Here is a 16,116-nt window from a genome sequence, read left to right as displayed (position 1 = left end):
AAGCTTGTTTATTAGATAGCAACTCTTAATATTTGATATTAACCACAATCTTTGGTAAGTCTCAGCATCTAGAAGTCAAGTGACTTCCCCAGTTTCTCTTTCAGAGCTGGAGCCCCACTGCCTGAGGTGCTACAGCCAGCTGGCATTCAGGACCTCCCCAACCCAAATAAAACCGAGGATGGCAAATGATGCAGGATGAGAAGGTCTATTCCACCTCTCTAAGCTGGCAAGTATTGTCAAAATTCGTGAGGACTCAGCTGAAGCCAACAGCATTCTAGTCTACAGTAGTACCAGTAGGTCTAAAAATAAGGCTGTAAATAAGGGAAGCAGAGTTACACTTGCTCTGACAACACCTGTGGCTGTCACCAGAAATCAGCCACCTCCTTGGAGAGTCAACTGCCATTAAATGAAAACGTAGCACTCTCATCCTTTGGAAAGTGCAGAGGCTCCTGAAACTCATTTGGGCACCCTGAGGACACATCAGAGGAAAGATTAGCCCTCCAGCCACCTCAGCAATGCATTAGCAGGGTGACAAGAACAAAAACCATCGAGAAGAGTTTTATGGGTCAGCCCCAGCCCCAGCCAGGGATACCTGAATCACAGCTTTCCAGTGGGCAGCATCACTCCTCCTCTCCACCTCCTCCACAAGCATAAGCAGAGGACTTCAAAACCCACAAATGTGAAGAGTTCAGCAGGTAATGTCCCTGACTGCAGGACATTTATGCTCAGTTCTATTTCCAAAACAGGCTCCATCTCAGCTTCAAAGCATAGAGGGAGGCCAGGAGAAAGCCACAGGATCATGCAGGTTTCAAGGAAAGGAGGCTGTAGATGGTACCTCTGTTATCTCTGTGCTCTCACCTCCCTTAAAAACAGAAGTAATCCTTCCTGATGACTCCACACCTCTCAAGTCCCACCCTCTGGCTTTCCTCTTTCCCAGCCTCACTTGGACTGAGCTCTACAAGACCTATTTTACATCAATGATTTCCTATTATTTTACATGAGTTGCTGCATTATTTATTAGTTTTAAGTGTATTGTTATGTAATCACATCAAATGTACTTAGGCAATGAAGATGAAGGTATGATAATGAAAGAACAATGTGCAATTTAACATCAACCCTTTTTCTAGAGCTGTTAGTGGTTATCCTTCATTTTTAGCAACCACATTTAACTCTTCATCCTCTTCTGATCCAAATATGACACCAGGGCTATGACCAATTCCACTCTCTCTATTTTTGTAAGATCTTTTTTTGTACTGCAGTGCCTAGGACAAGACTCAACATTCAGCATGAGACTATGCTATTTATCTAGGGCTTGTTCATAGCTACTTTTCCACAATGCAGGAAAATTTTGGATCGTTACAGAAAATGGGATTTAGATGTGAAATACCTCAATTAACTGTTTTTCGCTTTTACTGCTGTTTTTTTTCTAGCAGACATTGCTAACATTGGCATGCCTTGCTGTTGTCATGGCAATGAAAGGAGTCTATATGGTTTTGGATGTGACTCAGAAATCATTTTATACAGAAATGGGACAACAATTAGAATAATGGACGTTGGGTATTCCTGTGCCACCAGTTAATAAATGGTCAACAGGGAAGAAAAGAAAGATCCTGAATCAGCAGCAAAAGGGACTGAACAAAAGCTCCTTGATTGGATACAAGACACCAAATTGTTACTTGTGACCCTATCTTGCAGTTAGGGCTGTGTGGATAAAGCTTTGTCACTCCTGAGGGTTATTAAAATTACAGTGGTCTGCCTGGGCAGTTACTTAACCAGCCCAGGAGCAGATTTGCCCAAGTAAGTGCTGCTCTTGGTGTTCAGAAATACATGAGGAGTTTTGTATTGCAGACTCATCCCAATAAAAATTGGGATTTCAATAGTCTTGAAACACTGCTGTCTCTGTGAGGGCTCGTTCAAAGGCAAGGCTCTTCTCATGGCCAGTGAGTTCACAATTTGCATGAGGCAAAAGAGAAATATTTTAGAGAAGCAAGTTTGCCAATTAAAAGATGAGGAAAGGAGCTGTGTCAGTCCCTGATCAGGTGTGGAGGAGGCAGTGGCAAACACTAAGGAACACGACTAAAGCCAGCCCACACCAACCTAGGAAGTGTCTGGAAAAATTATTTTGAGCTAGGCTATAAATACCATTCACCTATGTCTTCTGCATCTTACTCATCACAACACTCCTCCTCTCCTGGGGATCCAAGGTATGTGAGGGAAGCTGTTATTACATGGTTTGCCTGGGCAGAGATGCCAAGCGGGGAGGCACTGAAATATATGGATCTGTGTCAGTCCTTAATGTCATCTTCCTCCTCCTGTTCTGCAGAGCCAGTTCTCTGCCGGGCACTTCCCGGCCACGCCCAGCTGAGCCACACGCAGGGTTCTTTGTTAGAAAGCAGCCCAAAGGCACCTCCCCAGGGCCAGCTGGCCCTGCCCCAGCAGTGATCCTCACTGCCCCATCCTCTGCAGCTTCGGGGATGTGGCACTTCCTTTCTTCTCCTCGTGGACCCAACACACTGAAATGCAGAGGAGGAACCAGACTGAAGGAACCTCAGATTTAAGATCTGATTCAATCCATCATCGTCATCTGTCCTTTTCTTTAGCTGGCTGGTAACTTTTACAAGTTATTTTACTCCAACTAGCTCTGTATCGATGTTCTGCACCTCAGAAATGCCCTTGGCTAGGCCAAAGCAGGAAACGTTCCAGAGGAAAAAAGCACATGGGAAAAAAGAGGGGTTTGCACTGGACGACAATGAATGAGAACATACAGGGGAAAAGAAAAGGATTATGTGTAAACAACTGAGTAACAACTAAATTCACACACAAGACTAGTTCCAAACTAATCTATGCATGGATATGAAACACTTGGAGCACGTGGAGCAAGCAGGTTATTAGAACTTCAAAAGGAACAGTAATTCTCATTAGCTCAGTATGGCAGCATCCAGTGCACAGCCAAAGTGCAGCTAAAATATTGTGTCACAGCAATAGCTGTATGCAAAAAGATAACTAATAACTCTATGCATAAAGGTACTGGAAAGAGTGAAACAATAAATGAAAATGGCCCGTGGTCAAAGTCCCATCCACAGGATTGCCACTCCCCAGCTCTACCCTTAGCAGGTAGAGCTGCTTTAGGGCCTCCCCTTTAGGGCCTTAGGACGGAGGTTTGATGCTCTGCTTTCTTTTAAAAACCCCCTTGTGCAATCCTGCAGTGTGTCCCCACTTCCTATCCCTTTATCCCATGGGAAAAGTCCCTGTCCCTGTGGATGAGGACTCTGAAGAAGCAGAGAGAGAAGCCTACCAGTGCTGGGCTGTGGCATTGAAGAAGTCACGGAAGAAGGGGAATGGATTTGAAACAATGGACTTGTTTAACTGAGAGAAATTACAAGTGGAGAGAAATTCAATGGAGAGAAATTACAAGTTCATGGCTGTTTTAATGCTTTTTAATAATGGTTTGTCCTTATCCCTATGTTGCAATGGTTCATTCCCACAAGAGTTCCCCTCCCTTCTCATGCATATTCTATTGTTTATCCCTCCCCTTTATGCTCTGTACCCAATCCTTGTTCCTCCTTCCCAAAACTCCTCCCCTTATTCACCATACTCTGGAAAGTTCTCCCAGCTCCCCTATAAAAGGGGGAGCCATGTTAGTAAACTGGTTCCCTTTTTTTTATTGTGCAGCTTGTGTGGAAGTCTGAGTGAACTTCCCCGTGTCCCCAGCTGGGCTGTGTTATGCCCCGATTGCTCCCCTCTTCCTCTAGTTCTTCCTGCTCAGTGAGCAAGACCTTTGAATGGGAACACGTGAAAGGCAACCCGGAGCTGTGACATCCCCTTTGTGTCACTCCGGGAGCAAAGAGACCGAGATTGGCTGTCCCTGTGCATTCCAGGTGGAGAGATCCCGCGGCTGCCCCGGCCCCGGAGCCGCAGGAGCAAACACAAGGTTGGTGCTGGCAGGACACAGGGGCTGTACCTGCCAAAAATAGCACGCAGGAGATGTGTGCCTGCACACGGTCACTCCCTGCTGCCCCAAAAAAGCAGCACCCACAGCATTTACGAGTTAATGTTTACGAGGAGTTGCATCACATGAAACTGGACTCAGTAGCAAAATAACACCTGAGCTGTTTCCAGCAAGCACCAGTGTCCTGGTTTGCTCCAGTGGAATCCAAGGGAGGTGAAAAATTTAAGGAAGAAAGATCGAAGCATATGCAGCCATCAGCACAGCACTGACCCCCAGTCTCCATTTCCATAAGGAGAAAAAACACAGAAGAATTTATTCAGAGGGCTTCGGTTAAGCAAAAATCTTCCATTTTTTCATTAAGTTCTCTTCCTATGTATTCCTCTCTGAAATAGGCACATGGCACTAGTTAGAGGTATAACTTGCTTTCTAGTTACTCTAATCCTTTTGCACAAATGCAAAATATTACTATCCTTCACCACAATTGTTCCATGCAAGATCCTGTGCTGAAGCAAGAGGAATTTAATTTTTAAGTCAAATACATAATTAATTTCATGAAAGTCATTAATAAATACTAAATCTAGGAAAAGAAGCATTTTATAGTTGCGATTGTTTAATTTTTCTCTGCAGAATAGAAATAATAAAAATGGTAAAAGCTGTTGTCAAGACTTACAACGTTCAAAGACCACAATTACACACACTACTCAGGTGATTGTGCCACATGAAGACTGAAGGCCTAAAAGATACTGTAAATCTTGTCTGTACAGCATATTCTAAAGCACTGTTTAGCATTCTTAAAAAGAATTACTTTTTCCATTTTATCTACATAATTCCTCAGATAAAAAATTATTTTCCAAGATAATCTTTTTAGGGGAAAAAACCACCACAACTCTGTTTTTGTCTGAGAATTCCTCTTTCTGAACTTGAGCTCCAAAAGCAATTAATTTTACTCTGAGCTTATCGTCTTTTACAACTCTGACTGTCACTCCATTCCATCAATTCACTGTTTTTTCCCTTCTTTTCCTATTAGTTATTCCTCATGTCCCCTAACTACTGGTTTTTTTAACTGACTTTTCTTTGGCTTCTGTCAGTTCATTGATATTTTTCCAGTCTTTAACAGGAAGTGAATATACTAACTGTTGTCTGAAAGCTGTACAATGAGGAATTATCCTTCTGCTTTCGTGAATCAATGACCACTCTGTAAGGCTAAAAGCAGTTTTTCTCTTCCCATTGTTTTCCCACTTCCTCTCATCCCATTTGTTGTTGCACTCAGTTTTTTTCCAGCAAGCACCACAACACAAATAATACCCTCCCACACCGTTCACTTCGAGATCTCACACTATTTTTCAAAAGGAATCCTCTTTCCCTTAGCTGGGGAAAACACAGGGTACAAACAAGACAGTTATCTCACCCCAGGATGTGTAGCACAGGTTGTGTTCCAGCTCAGCGTGTTCCCTCATATTCTCCTTTTCCGAGGAAACCCCTGCTCATACTGATCTGTTTAGAAAGAGGTGGGTAAAGTTCAAGCTTTGCTTTTTCCTGTCCCACTTCACTTCTTGGGCTGCTTCCACCACAAACCCTCGCTGCTGCTGGGCAAAGGACAGGCCCCCTCCCGAGGTCACTTCAAAATTAATCCCACAGAGAAATCTTTCTCTGGGAGCCCTGTCAACATCTTCATGTCAGAGAGGTGAAAAACCAAGCCTGGACAGATGAACCAACTTTCCCAAAGCTGTTCTGGAGTTTCAAGAAGCAGAGCCAGGAACAGGGCTCCAGTCTCCACACCACCAGGGTTTAACCCCAGACCCAAAGGTGCTGCCCACACGTGTCTGGATTTGGATGTGCCATGAGGTCCTGGGCTTGACAGACAAAATCACAGAGGTTTCCTCTTTGCTGGAGGTAATTCAGCCCTAAATCTCCCAGATAAGAGATGAGCTAAAACCACCAATAAACCTTTCAGCCAATTAACAAGGTAGTAAAAGACTCTACTAATTAGTGGGTGATTGTGTCTCTCCCAACCTGTTGGTGCTGGTAAATCCATTGCCACCCGGACAGAGGCACAGATTTCCATCTCCTGGTTTTGTACTGTTGGTTACAGGCACATGGCTCTTTATAACATCACTTACTAACAACACTCACCCCCAAAAAAACCACCAAGGCCCCACTCAGCCCTAGAATCAAACAGGCAACAACTTGAAGTCAAGAGGAGCCTTAACACACACAACTTTAACATATTAGTTCACTTTTTAGATACTAAAGGAAAAAAACCCTGGTTTTCTGGAACTGGTCACATAGTTTCCTGCAGCTATTTTTAGTTTGTCCTGAATCACCTGAGTTAAAGAATTAGCTCAAGCCTGAATAATTGTCCAGCTGAGAAAAAATGCTAGAAATTGAGCTGAGAACCAGTTTATTGCTTCTCAAAAATGAGTTAGGTGCCTTTGGTGGGGATTTAAGTATTTCTTGCCTCCTGTGTGTCACGGATGTACAGCAAATGCACATTTGGATGGTTCCTAATAATGGGTTCGGGGCAGAAGCAGCAAAAGGGACAATTTTCTGTGAATGTGCCTTGGAAAAGAGGAACAAATGCCCTCAGAGACATCTTCTGTTCACTCAGCTGGGGTGCTGAACTGCAATACCTACTCATGATGGGGACACATTTTTGAAGGATGTGACCAGAAGTGTTCTGCCAAGTGCTGAAAGAGGGATAAGTGGCAAGGAGGGAGAGATGAGAAGCCAGTCACTGCTCCATAGCTGAGACATCTCTTTCTCCCATTTTTCTAGAGGTGAAAAAGCCAATAAAATCCTATTATCAACATTTTTAAGGAGGTATAGCAAGTAAATGGTGAAACTTTATTCTTTAATTGCATCGGATACAATCTGAACCTGGCTACAGTAGGTTCTTAATTTTCTGTGATGTTTGGCTTTATATGTGTCTGTAAACATAGATGAAATGAAAATAAAAATTTAAAATAAAGATTCCACAGCAAGAACTATGAAAACACACAGAAGCCGATAAAACTGATCAAAAAGAAAAGACAAAACAAAAAAAGAGCAAGACAAATACCTAACAGTCAATTCACTTAAAACCCTATCCTACATTTACTGTTGAATTTTCTCCAAGTGTACTATGTCAAGCTCTAAGTAGATAGTGCTAAATTAATTTAATTTCAGGATCACACAGAAAGCAGCATTAAAACCTTTCACTCCTCTTCCCAAGAGTGAAACCAAACCATCACACAACACGTATTACTTGTAGTTTTCTCTTTTGTTTGTTTAACAAAAACCTGGAATTGTTCTAACAGAAAAAAAACAAAAACAAAAACAAACAAACAAAAAAACAACAACAACAAAAAAGCACAAAACAACCCGAAGTTTTCCTTTGAATTGAAAAGCAGTTCTATGACATAGAAATGTTTGTCTGGATGAATAGAAAGCTCTGCCCATTGCACAGGAAGGGCTGCAAAGGGCACCCTGTTTAACCAAGCTGGTATCCTAAAGAACATCCATCACCACCTCCTCTGGGTGCCTTGACATTCAGCATGGGATGGAAGTTATCCCTGGCCGTACCTCAGGGTCATCATTTCTGTAGCTGGAATGTTAACAAACTGCTAAGAAATAAAAATTCTGTGCGTAAAGCAACTCACAGGATTGTGGAATGTGATTTTTTTGGGGGTTGATTTTGTTGGTGGTGGTTTTTTGGTTTTGTTTTGTTGGTTTTTTTTTTACAAAGTCCAAGAACTCACAAAAACCCCAAAACTCCCTTCAACCCGTTTTCTGAGAAGATCCAGTATAACTTTCCACACAGTGACATTTCCCTAGAAGATGTCACTCCTAAAGCTGTAGTTCCTCTGGTGTTCCAATGGCACAACACACCATTTGGAAGCTGAAGTTGCCCATAAGCTGTATCCCCTGGAGAAATGTTTGGGTGTTTTCCAGCCCTCCTCCTCAAGGACTCTGCTCTGGCACCAGTTTTCAGTTAAATCAACAGCTGGACCATCATTCCCACTTAGACTGGGACAGCCCAGTGCTGCAGACTCAAACTGCAGTTTTGATCAGTGACTGAACATTTTTTTATAACAAGTATAACATAAATATTCACAAAATCACAACTGTGAAATTGTACCAGAGGAAGACAGTTTGCAGTAAACTCAACCAAACCTCAGATCTACCTATTTCAGAGCCCTGAACACCTTGGGACACACAAGGGAACACAAGACACTCCCCAATACACCAGAATATTTTTTAATGAATTCTCCTCCTTTTAAATTCTCTGTGTTTCGAATTTCTCTCTCTCTCTCTCTCATGTTTCTATTTCTGAAATACTTTCATTAAAATGAATATTAAAGAAACCTCATCAGTTCTTGGTTTCTGGGTGCCAAGCAGAGGGCAGCCTCTAATTGCTGTGAGCAGTTTTGTTCAGTGTGTTATGAAGTGAGCACAGAATGTATTTTACCCTGTGCAGCCCCCTCCAAACTTCAGTAAGGAAGGATTAATAAAGACAAATATTAACCTCTTGAGTTTGCAAGAAGCTCCAGCACTGCCCAACTGCCCAAGATACAATTAAATAAGGTCTTATGGTAGTCATACAATTCTGGATCTCATTCCAAGCTTTTTGTCCTTAAAAAAAATAGTCTAAAGCTATACAGTAGCTGCAACAGTTGAATAAACATCCTTTAATGTTAATTGATAAACAACCATAACATGTTGTCACTTATCCATGGAAATGCTGAGGAGGGAGCACAAATATAGAACAGCTACATTTAGTGTTGTGTTTATATGGGATTTTTTTAAAACTAATGAGCTCTGGGTTCATTAAAAATGTCATTAAACTCCCAGCTTAGTAGTGAGAGGTTGGTTTTGCCACAGCTTGGGTGTACAGTGTGTTGTCAGCTGTAAACAGTGGGAATGACAGAGAACAATGGTCCATTAAGTGCATGGAAGAATCCACAACCTCCAGTTAAGCTAAACGGGTTCAATGAAGTGGGTAATATTCAAAATTATCATTTACCTTTTTCCTGGTAAAGGAATCAGCTAACAGGGCAACTTCATGTGTTGAAATTACGTTGTGACTCAGCAGATTTGATCAGGCTTTTTACAAAGGCATTCTGTGCTAGGTGGCTTCATTATGTTACTCTGAAGATTTATCTTAGTTTTTTAAATATATCCCTCTTTATGCTGCAGATAAGCAATCACAGATATTGAGTAGTTTCCAGCATGGAGAAGATAAAAGAAACAGAGCACAATAAAATAGTTCTGATTAAAGATTTTCTTCCGCCACGTACTTAATAATCAGCCAGGATGACTGAAAAAGAAACATGAAAAGGGTGAATAAAGCAGAAAAAGCAACAGAAAAATTCTGAAAGGAGCATTTTTTGAGTGAGCTTAGAAATTCACTGACAGTTGTCTGGTTGCAGCTGAAGCCCCCAGGAAGTTCATCCTCTCTGCTGTCACGGGTAGGGTTTACCATTGCTATGTGCAGTTAGATACTGGGGTGGCAGCCCCTGAGGGAGCCCTTGAGATCCTTTTTGGATCCCATTTCAGAGGGAGGCTCCCCAGTTTTGGACACTGGTGTGAGGAGCCAAGTCCCAGCTATGGAATTAAACACACTCGTGTGATGTGACAGTGTCAGCACAGTGACCTGGGAATGGCAGTGGACACCTCTTTCTGTTGCTCTTGGGTGTCACAGAAACAACAGTTCCTGTTGTATTAGAAGGTACCAGGATGTGGTACCTGGACAATGCCTCAGGACACCCACTGCCACCTCCTACACCTCCACTCACATTTATTCCCCCACCATCCAACAGTGACCCTTCCCCACCTCTCCCAGCTCCTCCTCAGTCGTTCCCCTGCTCCCCTCGTCCCTTCTCCCCTCTCTAAGCACATTTTCCCACTTGTCTCTCTCCTGTCCTGGCATGTGACCCAGCCCCTCTGCCCTGCAAGGCCACCAGCCTGCAAATACCCTTTGTTGCACTTGGCCTCTGCTCAGTACACACAACAGGATCAGCCCAGCAGCCTGCCCTGGGGGGACACCTCTTGTTTGGGCCTGGCGTGGAGGAATTCCAGTGGAACACCGTGATCCAGCTGCTTCTAAGGGCAACATGACCCAGCTGAGTGCTAGTTCTTGTTAACCTCGAGCAGAGAGAGGCTCCAGCATCAACTGGGTGCAACAGAGACCATGGCAGAAGCACAGGGCTGAGTTAGTTTGGCCTTTCGTTTTGTCTGCAGCATTTTCAATGCCTCGGTTCTGACTTGCCCACCACAAGCTTTCTGTAAGATGTATAACCATACAAAACAGAGGACAAACTGTTTTAACACTTGGAGATGTCACTCCATGCAATATCCTTGGCTCTGTCTTCTGTAACAGGTGTCTTAAGGAACATGCACTAAAGGCCAAAGGAATTAAAATCAAAACTGGTGTCACCCTTTCATGCAGCAGTTGAATAAAGCAAAACAAATTTGTATTATTGCTCAAGTGCTGCTGGAAGGATGATTTTTAAAGTTCATGACTGAAGACTAGGAAAAAAATACAGTTATTTACCCTGGCCACAGTTTAGAAGTGATGCAACAGTCATGACCCAATTAAACCCAAAGCAGTAAGGCAGGTAAATCAATAAGGACAACACTTCCAGTTGTGTTTGCACACTTCATACACAGATGTCCTCCTTGAAACAAAAGCTGAAATGCTACTGTGAAAACTAGGAATCAACACTCCAGGAAGGTAACTCAGAAGCAGAATTTGCAGCAGCAGTTTTGCAGGAAAGCAATTCAGGACATATGGATTGAGAATGCTGTCACCAACAGAGGAAAATCCTGCTCAGGCTATTCTTCCTACACTGCTGCTGCTGCTGGATTTTGGGAGCACCATCACTGCAGGCACAGCTGCACAGGAACAATCACAGGCCTACACAAGAACTGCTGCCACCTCACAAAAACTCCCATCTAAAGTCCTAGAGTGATGTATTAACAAAAAGGGACAGTGTGACTGGAAAGAGAAGGCAGCCTGAAGAAACATTCCAGATTTCAAAGGACAAGATACAAAGTGGAAAATTTTTATAAATACACCAGCATGCTTAGTGAAAAGAGAGAGAACACCTACACCAAGCCTTCTCAAAAGCAGAAGTGTAGTCTCAGTGGGCAAAAAGGAAGCTCCTTGACATAACACACATCAGCCCAGAGTATTCCCTGATTGCTGTTTATCCATTTTTGGTAACTCTTGGGACAACAACTCTGTGACACAGTGGGGACCTGCCAGTGGTGCTCCCCAGCACCCCTGTGCCAGGACATGCCCTGCACACACCCAGCCTTTGGGTTTATCATGATGCTGTGCCCTAGGAAGAACTAGGGAACAACTGGGACGAAGGTGTGCCAGGGCTGAGCACTGGAGGAGAGACTGGGCCATCAACACGTGGGGCAGGGAGACAGTAAGGCAAAACAGTGAAATAAGAGAGGGCAGGAGGGATGGAACCTGCTTGACCCATCTTTCCAGGCACTGGTGTGGGACATTTGGAGCTACAAACCAGCGTTCATCCCATTCCTGGCTGCTCTAACATGCCCCAGGATCAACAGCCAGGCCTGAACTGAGGCAAGACAGAAAGTCTGCAGCAGTGGAAAGAGCACAGACAGTGCACAGCTCCTCCTTTGAAGGAGGCCACTGAGGAGGATTTTCAGGCTTTGCAGAAGCAGCCAGGAATGCTCAGATCTAAATGGAGGGATAGAGCAGAGCAGAGGTCAGAGCTCCTTCAGCAGAGCATCTGGAGTAGATGTGTGACCTCCTCCTTCAGAGAGGGGTCAGGCTTTTAACTCAGTTCTAGACATCCCTCTTTACCTGAAAATAGTGGGGTTTGCAGCATGAGAAACCAGGCTGTGCTGCACAATGGATTGCCATAGGAACATGACATGAGAGCAGGACTGCAGGACAATATAGGGCAGGGAACTGAGGACACACATTGCATCCCACTGGAGCAGCAGGGCACATCCCAGGAGTGCTGAAAGCAATTACTGGGATGGGAGCCCTGCCAGCCCCCCCCCAGCCAACAGCCATCCCTGCAAAATCCCTGCAGGACACCTGGGCTGCAGCTCCACATTGCTACGGATGGGGCACCTCCAAACACACAGGGTCACTTAATGTTTTGGGATATTACATCAGAGAACAAAAAACACCACCTACCAAACCTCCAACAGCTCCCCACAGCACTGAATTCTGCATCTTGGCTGTATCAGGTGCTTAATTCTTCTGAAGTTACAGTTAGCAAGAAGATAAGAAGATTTTAAGGCAGTATTTAAAAGCAGGTATGAATCTGTCTCTTGACGAACATCAGTGATTTTTTCTGAGCAAGAGTCCAAGTGACAAAAAAAGTCCAGTTGATGAGTTTCTTGCTAAACCTTAGAGGACATTCCCCACCATTATGAAAGCTGTCCATGACTGGAAGGTGCTCAGGCATGGGATTTTTAAATACAATACTGTAAAAGATTTACTAGTTTGTTTGGGGTTTTAATTGGCTAAGCCATTTGAAGACCAGATAAATCTTTATTGAGTGATGTCTTTATTCTGCTAATATTGACTAGCATTTTACAGCCCTGCACATACTCTGTCTGAAGCCGCTTCCCTTAAAATCACAGCCCTATTTACATTTCTACTGAACAAAATTCAAAAGTAAACAGGGTGTCACTTCCAAGGTACTTGAGAATTAACATGTGGTTGGGTGTAAACCACACATCTGGCCTGAGCTGTGCTACCTGAGGACACGCTCAACAGAGCATTGCAAAGTTTCACAAGTCATTAGAAAGAAAAAATTGAGAGAAAAATCTTTGCTTCATGTAATTAGAATGATACCAAGACGTGAACATGACCTTTCTCTTGGCTGGCAAAAGCTCTACACAGCTATTAATTGCAGGATATATTTACTGGGCATAAATATTATGAAAGCTTGATTAAAAGCAACTGCATATAAATTGATTTGAAAACTACATCATATTTTATAACTTTTCACGATTTTCTGGTTTTTTTTCAGATTTGGGCTTTTTAGAGAACCTTTTTTTTTTTTTTAAGAAAACTTCTGTGTAATCTTTTGTTCCCTGTTTTTCCAGGGAGTTGGATAAGTAAAGCCGCTACAAACACAAAAAAAGCATAAAAGGCTGGAAGGGGAAGAAAACTGTGTGAAGGAGCATTTAAACATCCTTAGCTTTCTCCAAATAAAACGTCTTAACTTGATAATAAATGAATTCTAATGTTGATTCAATACAGAAAACTGCCTTTTTAACCGGTTCTTAGATTCCCATAAGAATGCTGGAAGTTCATTTTGCTCTGTTTCAAAACACAGTTTCCATTTCTTTGCAGAAGGAGGAATGTATTCTGTGTCCTGAAGAATTACAGCAGGTTGGATTTATTTGGCCCAGAGACCACACAGAAGCACAAATCCAATGTCATGCCTGTGGAGCAGGTGCTCTAACACTGCCTGGAACAAAATGAGCAGACCCAGCATGACACTCCTAATTGCTCCTAATCTTTCTTTTTTTTTTTGCTTTAAACTGAGCAATTTGCACATTTTGGTTCACAAGCAGATGATGTATTTCCCTTAATTACTGCACCCAACCTATACTGGATAGGTTTAATTAGCTTAAAAGCAGGCTGAGAAAGACACTGGTAGTGACCGAGGCCAAGAGAAAGAAGATTTCAGCTACCTCTTAATATTATTTACCCTCCAACAGCTTAGTTAAACTGCCTAACAACTTTTGGATTTGGTTAATGTTGTCAACTGCTTTGTCAGCCTTAAATTCAGGTGCTGAGATTCAATGGGGGAAGCACCCCTTAGAACCCACTCTGAGGCCTTGGCACAGGTGTAGTCGCAGCATGACGAGTGGTGTTGCCACGTGTACCTGTGTTGCTCAAGAGCAGTGGAGGGAACTGGAATCAGATTGATTTACAGTCATTTGGGGCCATGTGTTCTCTCAGCTTGCCAGGAGAGCCTCACTGAGCTCACTGGATGCTCAAGCAGGAGACAGGAGCAGAGATCTCAGACTACCTGCTCTGGAAGGTCCCCCATAACACAACTTTTTTCATGAGGAGAAGTTGTTTACCACAGCCTCAGAGGAGGGATTTTCCCTGATTCTTGCGCTAGGGAGTGGGAGAGAATCTAATTCTTTTCACAGGAGTTCCCTGATATGTGGGTGCAGAGTCAAGAACAGCCCAAGCCCTGTGGGGACTGTTCAGTTGCCCTCCTGGAGCCCAAAAGATTCCCCCAAAGTCCTGTTTTCTGGTGGAACTGAAAGCCCCAGAGCTGGAAGGCTCCTGTCAGTGCCCTCTGGAGTGATAAGAGTTTTATCACTCAGTGTGTCTCTGCCAGGCTTCATTTTGCAGAAGTGATGACAGAAGGAGAAGGGACCGTGACATCCCTCACACCCCAGGAGGGTGTTTATGTGCCACTTGCAGGTAAATAACACCTTACAGGTAGGTAATACCTTGTCAGCTGCTTCTCCTTCAGTGTATTGTCCATTTCATATCCTTTTAGGGGGCAAAGAAGGTGCCACCCTGATAATCACCACTCCAAACACAGGCATGAAGCTGATTCAGTTATATGCAATGAACCACTCACCTGAGTCCTGCACAACCATCAGCAACCTCCCAAAACTCAGCCCTCTGATTTTCAGCATGTTTTCTAAGAAGCTCCAATGTCAGCAAAAGCACTAACTAGGACAGGTCAGTCACTTTCCTTTCAAAAATTCAGCTGTGTCTCCAAAATTAACATTGCTCTGCCAGGGACTTCCAAAGCTCCTGCAGTTTATTAAAGATCAGGCATCCCCTCGCATGTGAGCAGTAACAACAGCAACAAAGGGAGGGAGACAGACAGGCATAGCAGGTTGTAAGCACTTTAATTAATTTTAATTACAGAAATTGCTTGGAGCTGAGGCATTGCAGGCTGCCAGTGCAGGTTTAGTCAGGAAGAGCCTGTCCCCAAAGGCATTGAAGGTCATCCCCCAAACTTGCAGGCAGCATTGCCATTTTTGTCACACTGTGTTTTCATTTCAGGTTAAAGTTGACAGGAGAGACTTTTATTGCCCTCTTTTGTTAACAGAAGAGTTTTCTAACAGCAAACGTTGAGTGGTGTGAGAACACCCTGCTGGGTCTGCCTTTAACACTGCACATGAATTAATTGCACAGACACTTGTAACCCAAGGCGGGTGGGCCAGTGGTGAAACAGCCTGGGTTGCCCCACACCTTTCTTTGGCCCATGGAGCTTTCTGTGACCTGAACTTCTCAGAAGTGAAACCCATCTGAACAGCCCATTAGGTTTTGCTTTACTCAGTGGAGCCAAAGCCATTAAAAAGAAGAAGTGTTGTGTTCATCATCAGCAATGGGAAAAAATTCTCAGTCCCGTTTCTAGCAGCCCGTAGCCTCTTGATTTTCCAGACAGACAGAATGGACATCTGGAATTCTCCCAGAGTGACTTTTTAAAGAAATAAACAGCCAGTGCTCCTTGAGATGAAAAAGCTGAGTGGAAGTACAGCTTAGGGTAAGGAGAAAAAGGCAAGAAATCTGCTGCAAAAGTGAGACAGTAAGAAAGGAACCCACATGGTCTTGAAAACTTCCTCCTTCTTGGGCAATGTAGAGAAATGTCCAGGCACATTTATCTTCACTCTGTTCCTCAGAGACTTTCTTCAGAGGCCTTTTCCTTCCAGATATTCCTACAGAGGGTCACTGCTGTTTCTCAGGTGAGTCAGGCCCTGCCTCCCCTGCCCCATCTGCCCCAGACTGTACATTCCTAAGTGGAACATGAACCCACTGAACTTATATTTTCTGCCTCCTTGGCACTTATGTCACAAAACCAAACTTTTCATTTTTGTGAAAACTGCCTCACTCTTTTTTTCCCCACAGTACCTTATGGACAGTGTAAGCTGGCAGATTTTCCCTCTGAACATATGGATCTCACTGATAAAGCCTATCTCCAGCACTTAGCCCGTGCTGTGCAGTCTGTGCCACCTCAGCTGCATCCCACCCGTGTTTGGGAGGCTCTAAAACCCTTCCACTGAAACAAAACAGTAACTTGGAGATGTGTTAATGTTCAAAACCCCTGGTGTGATTCTACAGTTATTAATTAGCACATCCAACAAGGTGCCTGCCCTCTGAAGGGCATTAAAATCCCATGAGACAGAGGCTGAAGAGCAGGGACCTACTA

At 43.6% G+C, this 16,116-nt stretch overlaps 1 protein-coding gene and 2 long non-coding RNA genes across 3 annotated transcripts in view; 2 read left to right on the top strand and 1 right to left on the bottom strand.

Moving 5' to 3' along the window:
* The window catches only part of HERC1 (HECT and RLD domain containing E3 ubiquitin protein ligase family member 1), a 112,778-nt gene extending 96,995 nt beyond the window's left edge, over positions 1 to 15,783 (bottom strand). Inside the window, exons 1-2 of the mRNA XM_032700294.1 lie at positions 15,513 to 15,783; positions 5,358 to 5,443 (exon numbers count right to left, since the gene is read on the bottom strand). The gene's annotated coding sequence lies outside the window, so the exon portion shown is untranslated. The remainder of the gene's footprint in view (positions 1 to 5,357; positions 5,444 to 15,512) is intronic.
* LOC116792881 lies at positions 3,400 to 7,253 on the top strand. The gene is made up of 2 exons (XR_004359290.1): positions 3,400 to 3,931; positions 4,577 to 7,253. It is a non-coding gene; the product is annotated as an uncharacterized LOC116792881 (long non-coding RNA).
* On the top strand, positions 14,291 to 16,116 carry LOC116792880. The gene is made up of 3 exons (XR_004359289.1): positions 14,291 to 14,372; positions 14,452 to 14,639; positions 15,816 to 16,116. It is a non-coding gene; the product is annotated as an uncharacterized LOC116792880 (long non-coding RNA).

Source organism: Chiroxiphia lanceolata, chromosome 12, assembly GCF_009829145.1.
Source record: "Chiroxiphia lanceolata isolate bChiLan1 chromosome 12, bChiLan1.pri, whole genome shotgun sequence".
Lineage (NCBI taxonomy): Eukaryota > Metazoa > Chordata > Aves > Passeriformes > Pipridae > Chiroxiphia > Chiroxiphia lanceolata.
This window is presented reverse-complemented; position numbering and strand designations above follow the sequence as displayed.